Genomic DNA, 22,054 nt, shown 5'->3' with positions numbered 1-22,054 from the left:
ATAGTATACATTTAAATTTTACACCAAACTACTGTGTGTTAACCTAATGCAAACACCTTAAATCTACTTCCCAAATGATTCTGAGTTGCTTAAAACCTGTTTCATGCTTCTGTTGAGCAAGACAAAAAAGTTGTTTTCTCAGGGCAAGCAATGCTTTGACATTACCAATAGTATACATTTCAATGTTACACCAAACTACTGTGTGGAAACCTAATGGAAACACCTTAAGTTAACTTTCCACATGATTCTGAGTTCTTAAAAACTGATTTCATGCCTCTGTTGAGCAAGACAAAAAAGTTGTTTTCTCAGGACATGCATGCTTTGACATTACCAATAGTATACACTTCAATTTTACTCCAAACTACTGTGTGCAAACCTAATGTTAACAGTTTAAGTTAACTTTCCACATGATTCTGAGTTGTTTAAAACTGGTTTCATGCCTGTGCTGAGCAAGACAAAAAAGTTATTTTCTCAGGGCATGCAATGCTTTGACATTACCAAGAGTATACATTTCAATTTTACACCAAACTACTGGGTGCAAACCTAATGTTAACAGTTTAGGTTAACTTTCCAGATGATTCTGAGTTGTTTAAAACTGGTTTCATGCCTCTGCTGAGCAAGACAAAAAAGTTATTTTCTCAGGACATGCATGCTTTGACATTACCAATAGTATACACTTCAATTTTACACCAAACTACTCTGTGCAAACCTAATGTTAACGGTTTAAGTTAACTTTCCACATGATTATGAGATGTTTAAAACTGGTTTCATGCTTCTGCAGAGCAAGACAAAAAAGTTATTTTCTCAGGGCATATAATGCTATGACATTTCCAATAGTATACATTTAAATTTTACACCAAACTACTGTGTGTTAACCTAATGCAAACACCTTAAATCTACTTCCCAAATGATTCTGAGTTGCTTAAAACCTGTTTCATGCTTCTGTTGAGCAAGACAAAAAAGTTGTTTTCTCAGGGCAAGCAATGCTTTGACATTACCAATAGTATACATTTCAATGTTACACCAAACTACTGTGTGGAAACCTAATGGAAACACCTTAAGTTAACTTTCCACATGATTCTGAGTTCTTAAAAACTGATTTCATGCCTCTGTTGAGCAAGACAAAAAAGTTGTTTTCTCAGGACATGCATGCTTTGACATTACCAATAGTATACACTTCAATTTTACTCCAAACTACTGTGTGCAAACCTAATGTTAACAGTTTAAGTTAACTTTCCACATGATTCTGAGTTGTTTAAAACTGGTTTCATGCCTGTGCTGAGCAAGACAAAAAAGTTATTTTCTCAGGGCATGCAATGCTTTGACATTACCAAGAGTATACATTTCAATTTTACACCAAACTACTGTGTGCAAACCTAAGGTTAACAGTTTAAGTTTCTTTCCACATGATTATGAGATGTTTAAAACTGGTTTCATGCTTCTGCAGAGCAAGACAAAAAAGTTGTTTTCTCAGGGCATACAACGCTTTGACATTACCAATAGTATACATTTCAATTTTACACCAAACTACTGGGTGCAAACCTAATGTTAACAGTTTAAGTTAACTTTCCACATGATTCTGAGTTGTTTAAAACTGGTTTCATGCCTCTGCTGAGCAAGACAAAAAAGTTATTTTCTCAGGGCATATAATGCTATGACATTTCCAATAGTATACATTTAAATTTTACACCAAACTACTGTGTGTTAACCTAATGCAAACACCTTAAATCTACTTCCCAAATGATTCTGAGTTGTTTAAAACCTGTTTCATGCTTCTGTTGAGCAAGACAAAAAAGTTGTTTTCTCAGGGCAAGCAATGCTTTGACATTACCAATAGTATCCATTTCAATGTTACACCAAACTACTGTGTGGAAACCTAATGGAAACACCTTAAGTTAACTTTCCACATGATTCTGAGTTCTTAAAAACTGATTTCATGCCTCTGTTGAGCAAGACAAAAAAGTTGTTTTCTCAGGACATGCATGCTTTGACATTACCAATAGTATACACTTCAATTTTACTCCAAACTACTGTGTGCAAACCTAATGTTAACAGTTTAAGTTAACTTTCCACATGATTCTGAGTTGTTTAAAACTGGTTTCATGCCTGTGCTGAGCAAGACAAAAAAGTTATTTTCTCAGGGCATGCAATGCTTTGACATTACCAAGAGTATACATTTCAATTTTACACCAAACTACTGGGTGCAAACCTAATGTTAACAGTTTAGGTTAACTTTCCAGATGATTCTGAGTTGTTTAAAACTGGTTTCATGCCTCTGCTGAGCAAGACAAAAAAGTTATTTTCTCAGGACATGCATGCTTTGACATTACCAATAGTATACACTTCAATTTTACACCAAACTACTGTGTGCAAACCTAATGTTAACAGTTTAAGTTAACTTTCCACATGATTATGAGATGTTTAAAACTGGTTTCATGCTTCTGCAGAGCAAGACAAAAAAGTTGTTTTCTCAGGGCATACAACGCTTTGACATTACCAAGCGTATACATTTCAATCTTACACCAAACTACTGTGTGGAAACCTAATGGAAACACCTTAAGTTTACTTTCAACATGATTCTGAGTTCTTAAAAACTGATTTCATGCCTCTGTTGAGCAAGACAAAAAAGTTGTTTTCTCAGGACATGCATGCTTTGACATTACCAATAGTATACACTTCAATTTTACACCAAACTACTGTGTGCAAACCTAATGTTAACAGTTTAAGTTAACTTTCCACATGATTCTGAGTTGTTTAAAACTGGTTTCATGCCTGTGCTGAGCAAGACAAAAAAGTTATTTTCTCAGGGCATGCAATGCTTTGACATTAACAAGAGTATACATTTCAATTTTACACCAAACTACTGTGTGCAAACCTAATGTTAACAGTTTAAGTTTCTTTCCACATGATTATGAGATGTTTAAAACTGGTTTCATGCTTCTGCGGAGCAAGACAAAAAAGTTGTTTTCTCAGGGCATACAACGCTTTGACATTACCAATAGTATACATTTCAATTTTACACCAAACTACTGGGTGCAAACCTAATGTTAACAGTTTAAGTTAACTTTCCACATGATTCTGAGTTGTTTAAAACTGGTTTCATGCCTCTGCTGAGCAAGACAAAAAAGTTATTTTCTCAGGGCATATAATGCTATGACATTTCCAATAGTATACATTTAAATTTTACACCAAACTACTGTGTGTTAACCTAATGCAAACACCTTAAATCTACTTCCCAAATGATTCTGAGTTGTTTAAAACCTGTTTCATGCTTCTGTTGAGCAAGACAAAAAAGTTGTTTTCTCAGGGCAAGCAATGCTTTGACATTACCAATAGTATACATTTCAATGTTACACCAAACTACTGTGTGGAAACCTAATGGAAACACCTTAAGTTAACTTTCCACATGATTCTGAGTTCTTAAAAACTGATTTCATGCCTCTGTTGAGCAAGACAAAAAAGTTGTTTTCTCAGGACATGCATGCTTTGACATTACCAATAGTATACACTTCAATTTTACACCAAACTACTGTGTGCAAACCTAATGTTAACAGTTTAAGTTAACTTTCCACATGATTATGAGATGTTTAAAACTGGTTTCATGCTTCTGCAGAGCAAGACAAAAAAGTTGTTTTCTCAGGGCATACAACGCTTTGACATTACCAAGCGTATACATTTCAATCTTACACCAAACTACTGTGTGGAAACCTAATGGAAACACCTTAAGTTTACTTTCAACATGATTCTGAGTTCTTAAAAACTGATTTCATGCCTCTGTTGAGCAAGACAAAAAAGTTGTTTTCTCAGGACATGCATGCTTTGACATTACCAATAGTATACACTTCAATTTTACACCAAACTACTGTGTGCAAACCTAATGTTAACAGTTTAAGTTAACTTTCCACATGATTCTGAGTTGTTTAAAACTGGTTTCATGCCTGTGCTGAGCAAGACAAAAAAGTTATTTTCTCAGGGCATGCAATGCTTTGACATTAACAAGAGTATACATTTCAATTTTACACCAAACTACTGTGTGCAAACCTAATGTTAACAGTTTAAGTTTCTTTCCACATGATTATGAGATGTTTAAAACTGGTTTCATGCTTCTGCGGAGCAAGACAAAAAAGTTGTTTTCTCAGGGCATACAACGCTTTGACATTACCAATAGTATACATTTCAATTTTACACCAAACTACTGGGTGCAAACCTAATGTTAACAGTTTAAGTTAACTTTCCACATGATTCTGAGTTGTTTAAAACTGGTTTCATGCCTCTGCTGAGCAAGACAAAAAAGTTATTTTCTCAGGGCATATAATGCTATGACATTTCCAATAGTATACATTTAAATTTTACACCAAACTACTGTGTGTTAACCTAATGCAAACACCTTAAATCTACTTCCCAAATGATTCTGAGTTGTTTAAAACCTGTTTCATGCTTCTGTTGAGCAAGACAAAAAAGTTGTTTTCTCAGGGCAAGCAATGCTTTGACATTACCAATAGTATACATTTCAATGTTACACCAAACTACTGTGTGGAAACCTAATGGAAACACCTTAAGTTAACTTTCCACATGATTCTGAGTTCTTAAAAACTGATTTCATGCCTCTGTTGAGCAAGACAAAAAAGTTGTTTTCTCAGGACATGCATGCTTTGACATTACCAATAGTATACACTTCAATTTTACACCAAACTACTGTGTGCAAACCTAATGTTAACAGTTTAAGTTAACTTTCCACATGATTATGAGATGTTTAAAACTGGTTTCATGCTTCTGCAGAGCAAGACAAAAAAGTTGTTTTCTCAGGGCATACAACGCTTTGACATTACCAAGCGTATACATTTCAATCTTACACCAAACTGCTGTGTGGAAACCTAATGGAGACACCTTAAATCAACTTTCCACATGATTCTGAGTTGTTTAAAACTGGTTTCATGCCTGTGCTGAGCTAGACCAAAAAGTTATATTCTCAGGGCACGCAATGCTTTGACATTACCAAGAGTATACATCTCAATTTTACACCAAACTACTGTGTGCAAACCTAATTCAAACACCTTAAATCAACTTCTCACATGATTCTGAGTTGTTTAAAACATGTTTCATGCCTCTGTTGAGCAAGACAAAAAAGTTGTTTTCTCAGGGCATACAATGCCTTGACATTACCAATAGTATACATTTCAATTTTACACCAAACTACTGTGTGGAAACCTAATGGAAACACCTTAAGTTAACTTTCCACATGATTCTGAGTTCTTAAAAACTGATTTCATGCCTCTGTTGAGCAAGACAAAAAAGTTGTTTTCTCAGGACATGCATGCTTTGACATTACCAATAGTATAAACTTCAATTTTACACCAAACTACTGTGTGCAAACCTAATGTTAACAGTTTAAGTTAACTTTCCACATGATTCTGAGTTGTTTAAAACTGGTTTCATGCCTGTGCTGAGCAAGACAAAAAAGTTATTTTCTCAGGGCATGCAATGCTTTGACATTAACAAGAGTATACATTTCAATTTTACACCAAACTACTGTGTGCAAACCTAATGTTAACAGTTTAAGTTTCTTTCCACATGATTCTGAGTTGTTTAAAACTGGTTTCATGCCTGTGCTGAGCTAGACAAAAAAGTTATTTTCTCAGGGCACGCAATGCTTTGACATTACCAAGAGTATACATCTCAATTTTACACCAAACTACTGTGTGCAATCCTAATTCAAACACCTTAAATCAACTTCTCACATGATTCTGAGTTGTTTAAAACAAGTTTCATGCCTCTGTTGAGCAAGACAAAAAAGTTGTTTTCTCAGGGCATACAATGCCTTGACATTACCAATAGTATACATTTCAATTTTACACCAAACTACTGTGTGGAAACCTAATGGAAACACCTTAAGTTAACTTTCCACATGATTCTGAGTTCTTAAAAACTGATTTCATGCCTCTGTTGAGCAAGACAAAAAAGTTGTTTTCTCAGGACATGCATGCTTTGACATTACCAATAGTATAGACTTCAATTTTACACCAAACTACTGTGTGCAAACCTAATGTTAACAGTTTAAGTTAACTTTCCACATGATTCTGAGTTGTTTAAAACTGGTTTCATGCCTGTGCTGAGCAAGACAAAAAAGTTATTTTCTCAGGGCATGCAATGCTTTGACATTAACAAGAGTATACATTTCAATTTTACACCAAACTACTGTGTGCAAACCTAATGTTAACAGTTTAAGTTTCTTTCCACATGATTATGAGATGTTTAAAACTGGTTTCATGCTTCTGCAGAGCAAGACAAAAAAGTTGTTTTCTCAGGGCATACAACGCTTTGACATTACCAATAGTATACATTTCAATTTTACACCAAACTACTGGGTGCAAACCTAATGTTAACAGTTTAAGTTAACTTTCCACATGATTCTGAGTTGTTTAAAACTGGTTTCATGCCTCTGCTGAGCAAGACAAAAAAGTTATTTTCTCAGGGCATATAATGCTATGACATTTCCAATAGTATACATTTAAATTTTACACCAAACTACTGTGTGTTAACCTAATGCAAACACCTTAAATCTACTTCCCAAATGATTCTGAGTTGTTTAAAACCTGTTTCATGCTTCTGTTGAGCAAGACAAAAAAGTTGTTTTCTCAGGGCAAGCAATGCTTTGACATTACCAATAGTATACATTTCAATGTTACACCAAACTACTGTGTGGAAACCTAATGGAAACACCTTAAGTTAACTTTCCACATGATTCTGAGTTCTTAAAAACTGATTTCATGCCTCTGTTGAGCAAGACAAAAAAGTTGTTTTCTCAGGACATGCATGCTTTGACATTACCAATAGTATACACTTCAATTTTACACCAAACTACTGTGTGCAAACCTAATTTTAACAGTTGAAGTTAACTTTCCACATGATTATGAGATGTTTAAAACTGGTTTCATGCTTCTGCAGAGCAAGACAAAAAAGTTGTTTTCTCTGGGCATACAAAGCTTTGACATTACCAAGCGTATACATTTCAATCTTACACCAAACTGCTGTGTGGAAACCTAATGGAGACACCTTAAATCAACTTTCCACATGATTCTGAGTTGTTTAAAACTGGTTTCATGCCTGTGCTGAGCTAGACAAAAAAGTTATTTTCTCAGGGCACGCAATGCTTTGACATTACCAAGAGTATACATCTCAATTTTACACCAAACTACTGTGTGTAATCCTAATTCAAACACCTTAAATCAACTTCTCACATGATTCTGAGTTGTTTAAAACAAGTTTCATGCCTCTGTTGAGCAAGACAAAAAAGTTGTTTTCTCAGGGCATACAATGCCTTGACATTACCAATAGTATACATTTCAATTTTACACCAAACTACTGTGTGGAAACCTAATGGAAACACCTTAAGTTAACTTTCCACATGATTCTGAGTTCTTAAAAACTGATTTCATGCCTCTGTTGAGCAAGACAAAAAAGTTGTTTTCTCAGGACATGCATGCTTTGACATTACCAATAGTATAGACTTCAATTTTACACCAAACTACTGTGTGCAAACTTAATGTTAACAGTTTAAGTTAACTTTCCACATGATTCTGAGTTGTTTAAAACTGGTTTCATGCCTGTGCTGAGCAAGACAAAAAAGTTATTTTCTCAGGGCATGCAATGCTTTGACATTACCAAGAGTATACATTTCAATTTTACACCAAACTACTGGGTGCAAACCTAATGTTAACAGTTTAGGTTAACTTTCCAGATGATTCTGAGTTGTTTAAAACTGGTTTCATGCCTCTGCTGAGCAAGACAAAAAAGTTATTTTCTCAGGACATGCATGCTTTGACATTACCAATAGTATACACTTCAATTTTACTCCAAACTACTCTGTGCAAACCTAATGTTAACGGTTTAAGTTAACTTTCCACATGATTATGAGATGTTTAAAACTGGTTTCATGCTTCTGCAGAGCAAGACAAAAAAGTTGTTTTCTCAGGGCATACAACGCTTTGACATTACCAAGCGTATACATTTCAATCTTACACCAAACTACTGTGTGGAAACCTAATGGAAACACCTTAAGTTTACTTTCAACATGATTCTGAGTTCTTAAAAACTGATTTCATGCCTCTGTTGAGCAAGACAAAAAAGTTGTTTTCTCAGGACATGCATGCTTTGTCATTACCAATAGTATACACTTCAATTTTACACCAAACTACTGTGTGCAAACCTAATGTTAACAGTTTAAGTTAACTTTCCACATGATTCTGAGTTGTTTAAAACTGGTTTCATGCCTGTGCTGAGCAAGACAAAAAAGTTATTTTCTCAGGGCATGCAATGCTTTGACATTACCAAGAGTATACATTTCAATTTTACACCAAACTACTGTGTGCAAACCTAAGGTTAACAGTTTAAGTTTCTTTCCACATGATTATGAGATGTTTAAAACTGGTTTCATGCTTCTGCAGAGCAAGACAAAAAAGTTGTTTTCTCAGGGCATACAACGCTTTGACATTACCAATAGTATACATTTCAATTTTACACCAAACTACTGGGTGCAAACCTAATGTTAACAGTTTAAGTTAACTTTCCACATGATTCTGAGTTGTTTAAAACTGGTTTCATGCCTCTGCTGAGCAAGACAAAAAAGTTATTTTCTCAGGGCATATAATGCTATGACATTTCCAATAGTATACATTTAAATTTTACACCAAACTACTGTGTGTTAACCTAATGCAAACACCTTAAATCTACTTCCCAAATGATTCTGAGTTGCTTAAAACCTGTTTCATGCTTCTGTTGAGCAAGACAAAAAAGTTGTTTTCTCAGGGCAAGCAATGCTTTGACATTACCAATAGTATACATTTCAATGTTACACCAAACTACTGTGTGGAAACCTAATGGAAACACCTTAAGTTAACTTTCCACATGATTCTGAGTTCTTAAAAACTGATTTCATGCCTCTGTTGAGCAAGACAAAAAAGTTGTTTTCTCAGGACATGCATGCTTTGACATTACCAATAGTATACACTTCAATTTTACTCCAAACTACTGTGTGCAAACCTAATGTTAACAGTTTAAGTTAACTTTCCACATGATTCTGAGTTGTTTAAAACTGGTTTCATGCCTGTGCTGAGCAAGACAAAAAAGTTATTTTCTCAGGGCATGCAATGCTTTGACATTACCAAGAGTATACATTTCAATTTTACACCAAACTACTGTGTGCAAACCTAAGGTTAACAGTTTAAGTTTCTTTCCACATGATTATGAGATGTTTAAAACTGGTTTCATGCTTCTGCAGAGCAAGACAAAAAAGTTGTTTTCTCAGGGCATACAACGCTTTGACATTACCAATAGTATACATTTCAATTTTACACCAAACTACTGGGTGCAAACCTAATGTTAACAGTTTAAGTTAACTTTCCACATGATTCTGAGTTGTTTAAAACTGGTTTCATGCCTCTGCTGAGCAAGACAAAAAAGTTATTTTCTCAGGGCATATAATGCTATGACATTTCCAATAGTATACATTTAAATTTTACACCAAACTACTGTGTGTTAACCTAATGCAAACACCTTAAATCTACTTCCCAAATGATTCTGAGTTGCTTAAAACCTGTTTCATGCTTCTGTTGAGCAAGACAAAAAAGTTGTTTTCTCAGGGCAAGCAATGCTTTGACATTACCAATAGTATACATTTCAATGTTACACCAAACTACTGTGTGGAAACCTAATGGAAACACCTTAAGTTAACTTTCCACATGATTCTGAGTTCTTAAAAACTGATTTCATGCCTCTGTTGAGCAAGACAAAAAAGTTGTTTTCTCAGGACATGCATGCTTTGACATTACCAATAGTATACACTTCAATTTTACTCCAAACTACTGTGTGCAAACCTAATGTTAACAGTTTAAGTTAACTTTCCACATGATTCTGAGTTGTTTAAAACTGGTTTCATGCCTGTGCTGAGCAAGACAAAAAAGTTATTTTCTCAGGGCATGCAATGCTTTGACATTACCAAGAGTATACATTTCAATTTTACACCAAACTACTGGGTGCAAACCTAATGTTAACAGTTTAGGTTAACTTTCCAGATGATTCTGAGTTGTTTAAAACTGGTTTCATGCCTCTGCTGAGCAAGACAAAAAAGTTATTTTCTCAGGACATGCATGCTTTGACATTACCAATAGTATACACTTCAATTTTACACCAAACTACTCTGTGCAAACCTAATGTTAACGGTTTAAGTTAACTTTCCACATGATTATGAGATGTTTAAAACTGGTTTCATGCTTCTGCAGAGCAAGACAAAAAAGTTATTTTCTCAGGGCATATAATGCTATGACATTTCCAATAGTATACATTTAAATTTTACACCAAACTACTGTGTGTTAACCTAATGCAAACACCTTAAATCTACTTCCCAAATGATTCTGAGTTGCTTAAAACCTGTTTCATGCTTCTGTTGAGCAAGACAAAAAAGTTGTTTTCTCAGGGCAAGCAATGCTTTGACATTACCAATAGTATACATTTCAATGTTACACCAAACTACTGTGTGGAAACCTAATGGAAACACCTTAAGTTAACTTTCCACATGATTCTGAGTTCTTAAAAACTGATTTCATGCCTCTGTTGAGCAAGACAAAAAAGTTGTTTTCTCAGGACATGCATGCTTTGACATTACCAATAGTATACACTTCAATTTTACTCCAAACTACTGTGTGCAAACCTAATGTTAACAGTTTAAGTTAACTTTCCACATGATTCTGAGTTGTTTAAAACTGGTTTCATGCCTGTGCTGAGCAAGACAAAAAAGTTATTTTCTCAGGGCATGCAATGCTTTGACATTACCAAGAGTATACATTTCAATTTTACACCAAACTACTGTGTGCAAACCTAAGGTTAACAGTTTAAGTTTCTTTCCACATGATTATGAGATGTTTAAAACTGGTTTCATGCTTCTGCAGAGCAAGACAAAAAAGTTGTTTTCTCAGGGCATACAACGCTTTGACATTACCAATAGTATACATTTCAATTTTACACCAAACTACTGGGTGCAAACCTAATGTTAACAGTTTAAGTTAACTTTCCACATGATTCTGAGTTGTTTAAAACTGGTTTCATGCCTCTGCTGAGCAAGACAAAAAAGTTATTTTCTCAGGGCATATAATGCTATGACATTTCCAATAGTATACATTTAAATTTTACACCAAACTACTGTGTGTTAACCTAATGCAAACACCTTAAATCTACTTCCCAAATGATTCTGAGTTGTTTAAAACCTGTTTCATGCTTCTGTTGAGCAAGACAAAAAAGTTGTTTTCTCAGGGCAAGCAATGCTTTGACATTACCAATAGTATCCATTTCAATGTTACACCAAACTACTGTGTGGAAACCTAATGGAAACACCTTAAGTTAACTTTCCACATGATTCTGAGTTCTTAAAAACTGATTTCATGCCTCTGTTGAGCAAGACAAAAAAGTTGTTTTTTCAGGACATGCATGCTTTGACATTACCAATAGTATACACTTCAATTTTACTCCAAACTACTGTGTGCAAACCTAATGTTAACAGTTTAAGTTAACTTTCCACATGATTCTGAGTTGTTTAAAACTGGTTTCATGCCTGTGCTGAGCAAGACAAAAAAGTTATTTTCTCAGGGCATGCAATGCTTTGACATTACCAAGAGTATACATTTCAATTTTACACCAAACTACTGGGTGCAAACCTAATGTTAACAGTTTAGGTTAACTTTCCAGATGATTCTGAGTTGTTTAAAACTGGTTTCATGCCTCTGCTGAGCAAGACAAAAAAGTTATTTTCTCAGGACATGCATGCTTTGACATTACCAATAGTATACACTTCAATTTTACACCAAACTACTGTGTGCAAACCTAATGTTAACAGTTTAAGTTAACTTTCCACATGATTATGAGATGTTTAAAACTGGTTTCATGCTTCTGCAGAGCAAGACAAAAAAGTTGTTTTCTCAGGGCATACAACGCTTTGACATTACCAAGCGTATACATTTCAATCTTACACCAAACTACTGTGTGGAAACCTAATGGAAACACCTTAAGTTTACTTTCAACATGATTCTGAGTTCTTAAAAACTGATTTCATGCCTCTGTTGAGCAAGACAAAAAAGTTGTTTTCTCAGGACATGCATGCTTTGACATTACCAATAGTATACACTTCAATTTTACACCAAACTACTGTGTGCAAACCTAATGTTAACAGTTTAAGTTAACTTTCCACATGATTCTGAGTTGTTTAAAACTGGTTTCATGCCTGTGCTGAGCAAGACAAAAAAGTTATTTTCTCAGGGCATGCAATGCTTTGACATTAACAAGAGTATACATTTCAATTTTACACCAAACTACTGTGTGCAAACCTAATGTTAACAGTTTAAGTTTCTTTCCACATGATTATGAGATGTTTAAAACTGGTTTCATGCTTCTGCGGAGCAAGACAAAAAAGTTGTTTTCTCAGGGCATACAACGCTTTGACATTACCAATAGTATACATTTCAATTTTACACCAAACTACTGGGTGCAAACCTAATGTTAACAGTTTAAGTTAACTTTCCACATGATTCTGAGTTGTTTAAAACTGGTTTCATGCCTCTGCTGAGCAAGACAAAAAAGTTATTTTCTCAGGGCATATAATGCTATGACATTTCCAATAGTATACATTTAAATTTTACACCAAACTACTGTGTGTTAACCTAATGCAAACACCTTAAATCTACTTCCCAAATGATTCTGAGTTGTTTAAAACCTGTTTCATGCTTCTGTTGAGCAAGACAAAAAAGTTGTTTTCTCAGGGCAAGCAATGCTTTGACATTACCAATAGTATACATTTCAATGTTACACCAAACTACTGTGTGGAAACCTAATGGAAACACCTTAAGTTAACTTTCCACATGATTCTGAGTTCTTAAAAACTGATTTCATGCCTCTGTTGAGCAAGACAAAAAAGTTGTTTTCTCAGGACATGCATGCTTTGACATTACCAATAGTATACACTTCAATTTTACACCAAACTACTGTGTGCAAACCTAATGTTAACAGTTTAAGTTAACTTTCCACATGATTATGAGATGTTTAAAACTGGTTTCATGCTTCTGCAGAGCAAGACAAAAAAGTTGTTTTCTCAGGGCATACAACGCTTTGACATTACCAAGCGTATACATTTCAATCTTACACCAAACTACTGTGTGGAAACCTAATGGAAACACCTTAAGTTTACTTTCAACATGATTCTGAGTTCTTAAAACTGATTTCATGCCTCTGTTGAGCAAGACAAAAAAGTTGTTTTCTCAGGACATGCATGCTTTGACATTACCAATAGTATACACTTCAATTTTACACCAAACTACTGTGTGCAAACCTAATGTTAACAGTTTAAGTTAACTTTCCACATGATTCTGAGTTGTTTAAAACTGGTTTCATGCCTGTGCTGAGCAAGACAAAAAAGTTATTTTCTCAGGGCATGCAATGCTTTGACATTAACAAGAGTATACATTTCAATTTTACACCAAACTACTGTGTGCAAACCTAATGTTAACAGTTTAAGTTTCTTTCCACATGATTATGAGATGTTTAAAACTGGTTTCATGCTTCTGCGGAGCAAGACAAAAAAGTTGTTTTCTCAGGGCATACAACGCTTTGACATTACCAATAGTATACATTTCAATTTTACACCAAACTACTGGGTGCAAACCTAATGTTAACAGTTTAAGTTAACTTTCCACATGATTCTGAGTTGTTTAAAACTGGTTTCATGCCTCTGCTGAGCAAGACAAAAAAGTTATTTTCTCAGGGCATATAATGCTATGACATTTCCAATAGTATACATTTAAATTTTACACCAAACTACTGTGTGTTAACCTAATGCAAACACCTTAAATCTACTTCCCAAATGATTCTGAGTTGTTTAAAACCTGTTTCATGCTTCTGTTGAGCAAGACAAAAAAGTTGTTTTCTCAGGGCAAGCAATGCTTTGACATTACCAATAGTATACATTTCAATGTTACACCAAACTACTGTGTGGAAACCTAATGGAAACACCTTAAGTTAACTTTCCACATGATTCTGAGTTCTTAAAAACTGATTTCATGCCTCTGTTGAGCAAGACAAAAAAGTTGTTTTCTCAGGACATGCATGCTTTGACATTACCAATAGTATACACTTCAATTTTACACCAAACTACTGTGTGCAAACCTAATGTTAACAGTTTAAGTTAACTTTCCACATGATTATGAGATGTTTAAAACTGGTTTCATGCTTCTGCAGAGCAAGACAAAAAAGTTGTTTTCTCAGGGCATACAACGCTTTGACATTACCAAGCGTATACATTTCAATCTTACACCAAACTGCTGTGTGGAAACCTAATGGAGACACCTTAAATCAACTTTCCACATGATTCTGAGTTGTTTAAAACTGGTTTCATGCCTGTGCTGAGCTAGACCAAAAAGTTATATTCTCAGGGCACGCAATGCTTTGACATTACCAAGAGTATACATCTCAATTTTACACCAAACTACTGTGTGCAAACCTAATTCAAACACCTTAAATCAACTTCTCACATGATTCTGAGTTGTTTAAAACATGTTTCATGCCTCTGTTGAGCAAGACAAAAAAGTTGTTTTCTCAGGGCATACAATGCCTTGACATTACCAATAGTATACATTTCAATTTTACACCAAACTACTGTGTGGAAACCTAATGGAAACACCTTAAGTTAACTTTCCACATGATTCTGAGTTCTTAAAAACTGATTTCATGCCTCTGTTGAGCAAGACAAAGAAGTTGTTTTCTCAGGACATGCATGCTTTGACATTACCAATAGTATAAACTTCAATTTTACACCAAACTACTGTGTGCAAACCTAATGTTAACAGTTTAAGTTAACTTTCCACATGATTCTGAGTTGTTTAAAACTGGTTTCATGCCTGTGCTGAGCAAGACAAAAAAGTTATTTTCTCAGGGCATGCAATGCTTTGACATTAACAAGAGTATACATTTCAATTTTACACCAAACTACTGTGTGCAAACCTAATGTTAACAGTTTAAGTTTCTTTCCACATGATTCTGAGTTGTTTAAAACTGGTTTCATGCCTGTGCTGAGCTAGACAAAAAAGTTATTTTCTCAGGGCACGCAATGCTTTGACATTACCAAGAGTATACATCTCAATTTTACACCAAACTACTGTGTGCAATCCTAATTCAAACACCTTAAATCAACTTCTCACATGATTCTGAGTTGTTTAAAACAAGTTTCATGCCTCTGTTGAGCAAGACAAAAAAGTTGTTTTCTCAGGGCATACAATGCCTTGACATTACCAATAGTATACATTTCAATTTTACACCAAACTACTGTGTGGAAACCTAATGGAAACACCTTAAGTTAACTTTCCACATGATTCTGAGTTCTTAAAAACTGATTTCATGCCTCTGTTGAGCAAGACAAAAAAGTTGTTTTCTCAGGACATGCATGCTTTGACATTACCAATAGTATAGACTTCAATTTTACACCAAACTACTGTGTGCAAACCTAATGTTAACAGTTTAAGTTAACTTTCCACATGATTCTGAGTTGTTTAAAACTGGTTTCATGCCTGTGCTGAGCAAGACAAAAAAGTTATTTTCTCAGGGCATGCAATGCTTTGACATTAACAAGAGTATACATTTCAATTTTACACCAAACTACTGTGTGCAAACCTAATGTTAACAGTTTAAGTTTCTTTCCACATGATTATGAGATGTTTAAAACTGGTTTCATGCTTCTGCAGAGCAAGACAAAAAAGTTGTTTTCTCAGGGCATACAACGCTTTGACATTACCAATAGTATACATTTCAATTTTACACCAAACTACTGGGTGCAAACCTAATGTTAACAGTTTAAGTTAACTTTCCACATGATTCTGAGTTGTTTAAAACTGGTTTCATGCCTCTGCTGAGCAAGACAAAAAAGTTATTTTCTCAGGGCATATAATGCTATGACATTTCCAATAGTATACATTTAAATTTTACACCAAACTACTGTGTGTTAACCTAATGCAAACACCTTAAATCTACTTCCCAAATGATTCTGAGTTGTTTAAAACCTGTTTCATGCTTCTGTTGAGCAAGACAAAAAAGTTGTTTTCTCAGGGCAAGCAATGCTTTGACATTACCAATAGTATACATTTCAATGTTACACCAAACTACTGTGTGGAAACCTAATGGAAACACCTTAAGTTAACTTTCCACATGATTCTGAGTTCTTAAAAACTGATTTCATGCCTCTGTTGAGCAAGACAAAAAAGTTGTTTTCTCAGGACATGCATGCTTTGACATTACCAATAGTATACACTTCAATTTTACACCAAACTACTGTGTGCAAACCTAATGTTAACAGTTTAAGTTAACTTTCCACATGATTATGAGATGTTTAAAACTGGTTTCATGCTTCTGCAGAGCAAGACAAAAAAGTTGTTTTCTCAGGGCATACAACGCTTTGACATTACCAATAGTATACATTTCAATTTTACACCAAACTACTGGGTGCAAACCTAATGTTAACAGTTTAAGTTAACTTTCCACATGATTCTGAGTTGTTTAAAACTGGTTTCATGCCTCTGCTGAGCAAGACAAAAAAGTTATTTTCTCAGGGCATATAATGCTATGACATTTCCAATAGTATACATTTAAATTTTACACCAAACTACTGTGTGTTAACCTAATGCAAACACCTTAAATCTACTTCCCAAATGATTCTGAGTTGTTTAAAACCTGTTTCATGCTTCTGTTGAGCAAGACAAAAAAGTTGTTTTCTCAGGGCAAGCAATGCTTTGACATTACCAATAGTATACATTTCAATGTTACACCAAACTACTGTGTGCAAACCTAATGTTAACAGTTTAAGTTAACTTTCCACATGATTCTGAGTTGTTTAAAACTGGTTTCATGCCTCTGCTGAGCAAGACAAAAAAGTTATTTTCTCAGGACATGCATGCTTTGACATTACCAATAGTATACACTTCAATTTTACTCCAAACTACTCTGTGCAAACCTAATGTTAACGGTTTAAGTTAACTTTCCACATGATTATGAGATGTTTAAAACTGGTTTCATGCTTCTGCAGAGCAAGACAAAAAAGTTGTTTTCTCAGGGCATACAACGCTTTGACATTACCAAGCGTATACATTTCAATCTTACACCAAACTACTGTGTGGAAACCTAATGGAAACACCTTAAGTTTACTTTCAACATGATTCTGAGTTCTTAAAAACTGATTTCATGCCTCTGTTGAGCAAGACAAAAAAGTTGTTTTCTCAGGACATGCATGCTTTGTCATTACCAATAGTATACACTTCAATTTTACACCAAACTACTGTGTGCAAACCTAATGTTAACAGTTTAAGTTAACTTTCCACATGATTCTGAGTTGTTTAAAACTGGTTTCATGCCTGTGCTGAGCAAGACAAAAAAGTTATTTTCTCAGGGCATGCAATGCTTTGACATTACCAAGAGTATACATTTCAATTTTACACCAAACTACTGTGTGCAAACCTAAGGTTAACAGTTTAAGTTTCTTTCCACATGATTATGAGATGTTTAAAACTGGTTTCATGCTTCTGCAGAGCAAGACAAAAAAGTTGTTTTCTCAGGGCATACAACGCTTTGACATTACCAATAGTATACATTTCAATTTTACACCAAACTACTGGGTGCAAACCTAATGTTAACAGTTTAAGTTAACTTTCCACATGATTCTGAGTTGTTTAAAACTGGTTTCATGCCTCTGCTGAGCAAGACAAAAAAGTTATTTTCTCAGGGCATATAATGCTATGACATTTCCAATAGTATACATTTAAATTTTACACCAAACTACTGTGTGTTAACCTAATGCAAACACCTTAAATCTACTTCCCAAATGATTCTGAGTTGCTTAAAACCTGTTTCATGCTTCTGTTGAGCAAGACAAAAAAGTTGTTTTCTCAGGGCAAGCAATGCTTTGACATTACCAATAGTATACATTTCAATGTTACACCAAACTACTGTGTGGAAACCTAATGGAAACACCTTAAGTTAACTTTCCACATGATTCTGAGTTCTTAAAAACTGATTTCATGCCTCTGTTGAGCAAGACAAAAAAGTTGTTTTCTCAGGACATGCATGCTTTGACATTACCAATAGTATACACTTCAATTTTACTCCAAACTACTGTGTGCAAACCTAATGTTAACAGTTTAAGTTAACTTTCCACATGATTCTGAGTTGTTTAAAACTGGTTTCATGCCTGTGCTGAGCAAGACAAAAAAGTTATTTTCTCAGGGCATGCAATGCTTTGACATTACCAAGAGTATACATTTCAATTTTACACCAAACTACTGTGTGCAAACCTAAGGTTAACAGTTTAAGTTTCTTTCCACATGATTATGAGATGTTTAAAACTGGTTTCATGCTTCTGCAGAGCAAGACAAAAAAGTTGTTTTCTCAGGGCATACAACGCTTTGACATTACCAATAGTATACATTTCAATTTTACACCAAACTACTGGGTGCAAACCTAATGTTAACAGTTTAAGTTAACTTTCCACATGATTCTGAGTTGTTTAAAACTGGTTTCATGCCTCTGCTGAGCAAGACAAAAAAGTTATTTTCTCTGGGCATATAATGCTATGACATTTCCAATAGTATACATTTAAATTTTACACCAAACTACTGTGTGTTAACCTAATGCAAACACCTTAAATCTACTTCCCAAATGATTCTGAGTTGCTTAAAACCTGTTTCATGCTTCTGTTGAGCAAGACAAAAAAGTTGTTTTCTCAGGGCAAGCAATGCTTTGACATTACCAATAGTATACATTTCAATGTTACACCAAACTACTGTGTGGAAACCTAATGGAAACACCTTAAGTTAACTTTCCACATGATTCTGAGTTCTTAAAAACTGATTTCATGCCTCTGTTGAGCAAGACAAAAAAGTTGTTTTCTCAGGACATGCATGCTTTGACATTACCAATAGTATACACTTCAATTTTACTCCAAACTACTGTGTGCAAACCTAATGTTAACAGTTTAAGTTAACTTTCCACATGATTCTGAGTTGTTTAAAACTGGTTTCATGCCTGTGCTGAGCAAGACAAAAAAGTTATTTTCTCAGGGCATGCAATGCTTTGACATTACCAAGAGTATACATTTCAATTTTACACCAAACTACTGGGTGCAAACCTAATGTTAACAGTTTAGGTTAATTTCCAGATGATTCTGAGTTGTTTAAAACTGGTTTCATGCCTCTGCTGAGCAAGACAAAAAAGTTATTTTCTCAGGACATGCATGCTTTGACATTACCAATAGTATACACTTCAATTTTACACCAAACTACTCTGTGCAAACCTAATGTTAACGGTTTAAGTTAACTTTCCACATGATTATGAGATGTTTAAAACTGGTTTCATGCTTCTGCAGAGCAAGACAAAAAAGTTATTTTCTCAGGGCATATAATGCTATGACATTTCCAATAGTATACATTTAAATTTTACACCAAACTACTGTGTGTTAACCTAATGCAAACACCTTAAATCTACTTCCCAAATGATTCTGAGTTGCTTAAAACCTGTTTCATGCTTCTGTTGAGCAAGACAAAAAAGTTGTTTTCTCAGGGCAAGCAATGCTTTGACATTACCAATAGTATACATTTCAATGTTACACCAAACTACTGTGTGGAAACCTAATGGAAACACCTTAAGTTAACTTTCCACATGATTCTGAGTTCTTAAAAACTGATTTCATGCCTCTGTTGAGCAAGACAAAAAAGTTGTTTTCTCAGGACATGCATGCTTTGACATTACCAATAGTATACACTTCAATTTTACTCCAAACTACTGTGTGCAAACCTAATGTTAACAGTTTAAGTTAACTTTCCACATGATTCTGAGTTGTTTAAAACTGGTTTCATGCCTGTGCTGAGCAAGACAAAAAAGTTATTTTCTCAGGGCATGCAATGCTTTGACATTACCAAGAGTATACATTTCAATTTTACACCAAACTACTGTGTGCAAACCTAAGGTTAACAGTTTAAGTTTCTTTCCACATGATTATGAGATGTTTAAAACTGGTTTCATGCTTCTGCAGAGCAAGACAAAAAAGTTGTTTTCTCAGGGCATACAACGCTTTGACATTACCAATAGTATACATTTCAATTTTACACCAAACTACTGGGTGCAAACCTAATGTTAACAGTTTAAGTTAACTTTCCACATGATTCTGAGTTGTTTAAAACTGGTTTCATGCCTCTGCTGAGCAAGACAAAAAAGTTATTTTCTCAGGGCATATAATGCTATGACATTTCCAATAGTATACATTTAAATTTTACACCAAACTACTGTGTGTTAACCTAATGCAAACACCTTAAATCTACTTCCCAAATGATTCTGAGTTGCTTAAAACCTGTTTCATGCTTCTGTTGAGCAAGACAAAAAAGTTGTTTTCTCAGGGCAAGCAATGCTTTGACATTACCAATAGTATACATTTCAATGTTACACCAAACTACTGTGTGGAAACCTAATGGAAACACCTTAAGTTAACTTTCCACATGATTCTGAGTTCTTAAAAACTGATTTCATGCCTCTGTTGAGCAAGACAAAAAAGTTGTTTTCTCAGGACATGCATGCTTTGACATTACCAATAGTATACACTTCAATTTTACTCCAAACTACTGTGTGCAAACCTAATGTTAACAGTTTAAGTTAACTTTCCACATGATTCTGAGTTGTTTAAAACTGGTTTCATGCCTGTGCTGAGCAAGACAAAAAAGTTATTTTCTCAGGGCATGCAATGCTTTGACATTACCAAGAGTATACATTTCAATTTTACACCAAACTACTGGGTGCAAACCTAATGTTAACAGTTTAGGTTAACTTTCCAGATGATTCTGAGTTGTTTAAAACTGGTTTCATGCCTCTGCTGAGCAAGACAAAAAAGTTATTTTCTCAGGACATGCATGCTTTGACATTACCAATAGTATACACTTCAATTTTACACCAAACTACTGTGTGCAAACCTAATGTTAACAGTTTAAGTTAACTTTCCACATGATTATGAGATGTTTAAAACTGGTTTCATGCTTCTGCAGAGCAAGACAAAAAAGTTGTTTTCTCAGGGCATACAACGCTTTGACATTACCAAGCGTATACATTTCAATCTTACACCAAACTACTGTGTGGAAACCTAATGGAAACACCTTAAGTTTACTTTCAACATGATTCTGAGTTCTTAAAAACTGATTTCATGCCTCTGTTGAGCAAGACAAAAAAGTTGTTTTCTCAGGACATGCATGCTTTGACATTACCAATAGTATACACTTCAATTTTACACCAAACTACTGTGTGCAAACCTAATGTTAACAGTTTAAGTTAACTTTCCACATGATTCTGAGTTGTTTAAAACTGGTTTCATGCCTGTGCTGAGCAAGACAAAAAAGTTATTTTCTCAGGGCATGCAATGCTTTGACATTAACAAGAGTATACATTTCAATTTTACACCAAACTACTGTGTGCAAACCTAATGTTAACAGTTTAAGTTTCTTTCCACATGATTATGAGATGTTTAAAACTGGTTTCATGCTTCTGCGGAGCAAGACAAAAAAGTTGTTTTCTCAGGGCATACAACGCTTTGACATTACCAATAGTATACATTTCAATTTTACACCAAACTACTGGGTGCAAACCTAATGTTAACAGTTTAAGTTAACTTTCCACATGATTCTGAGTTGTTTAAAACTGGTTTCATGCCTCTGCTGAGCAAGACAAAAAAGTTATTTTCTCAGGGCATATAATGCTATGACATTTCCAATAGTATACATTTAAATTTTACACCAAACTACTGTGTGTTAACCTAATGCAAACACCTTAAATCTACTTCCCAAATGATTCTGAGTTGTTTAAAACCTGTTTCATGCTTCTGTTGAGCAAGACAAAAAAGTTGTTTTCTCAGGGCAAGCAATGCTTTGACATTACCAATAGTATACATTTCAATGTTACACCAAACTACTGTGTGGAAACCTAATGGAAACACCTTAAGTTA

The sequence above is a fragment of the Mobula birostris genome, chromosome 2, assembly GCF_030028105.1.
Source record: "Mobula birostris isolate sMobBir1 chromosome 2, sMobBir1.hap1, whole genome shotgun sequence".
NCBI lineage: Eukaryota > Metazoa > Chordata > Chondrichthyes > Myliobatiformes > Myliobatidae > Mobula > Mobula birostris.
Note: the sequence above shows the minus strand (reverse complement) of the source record.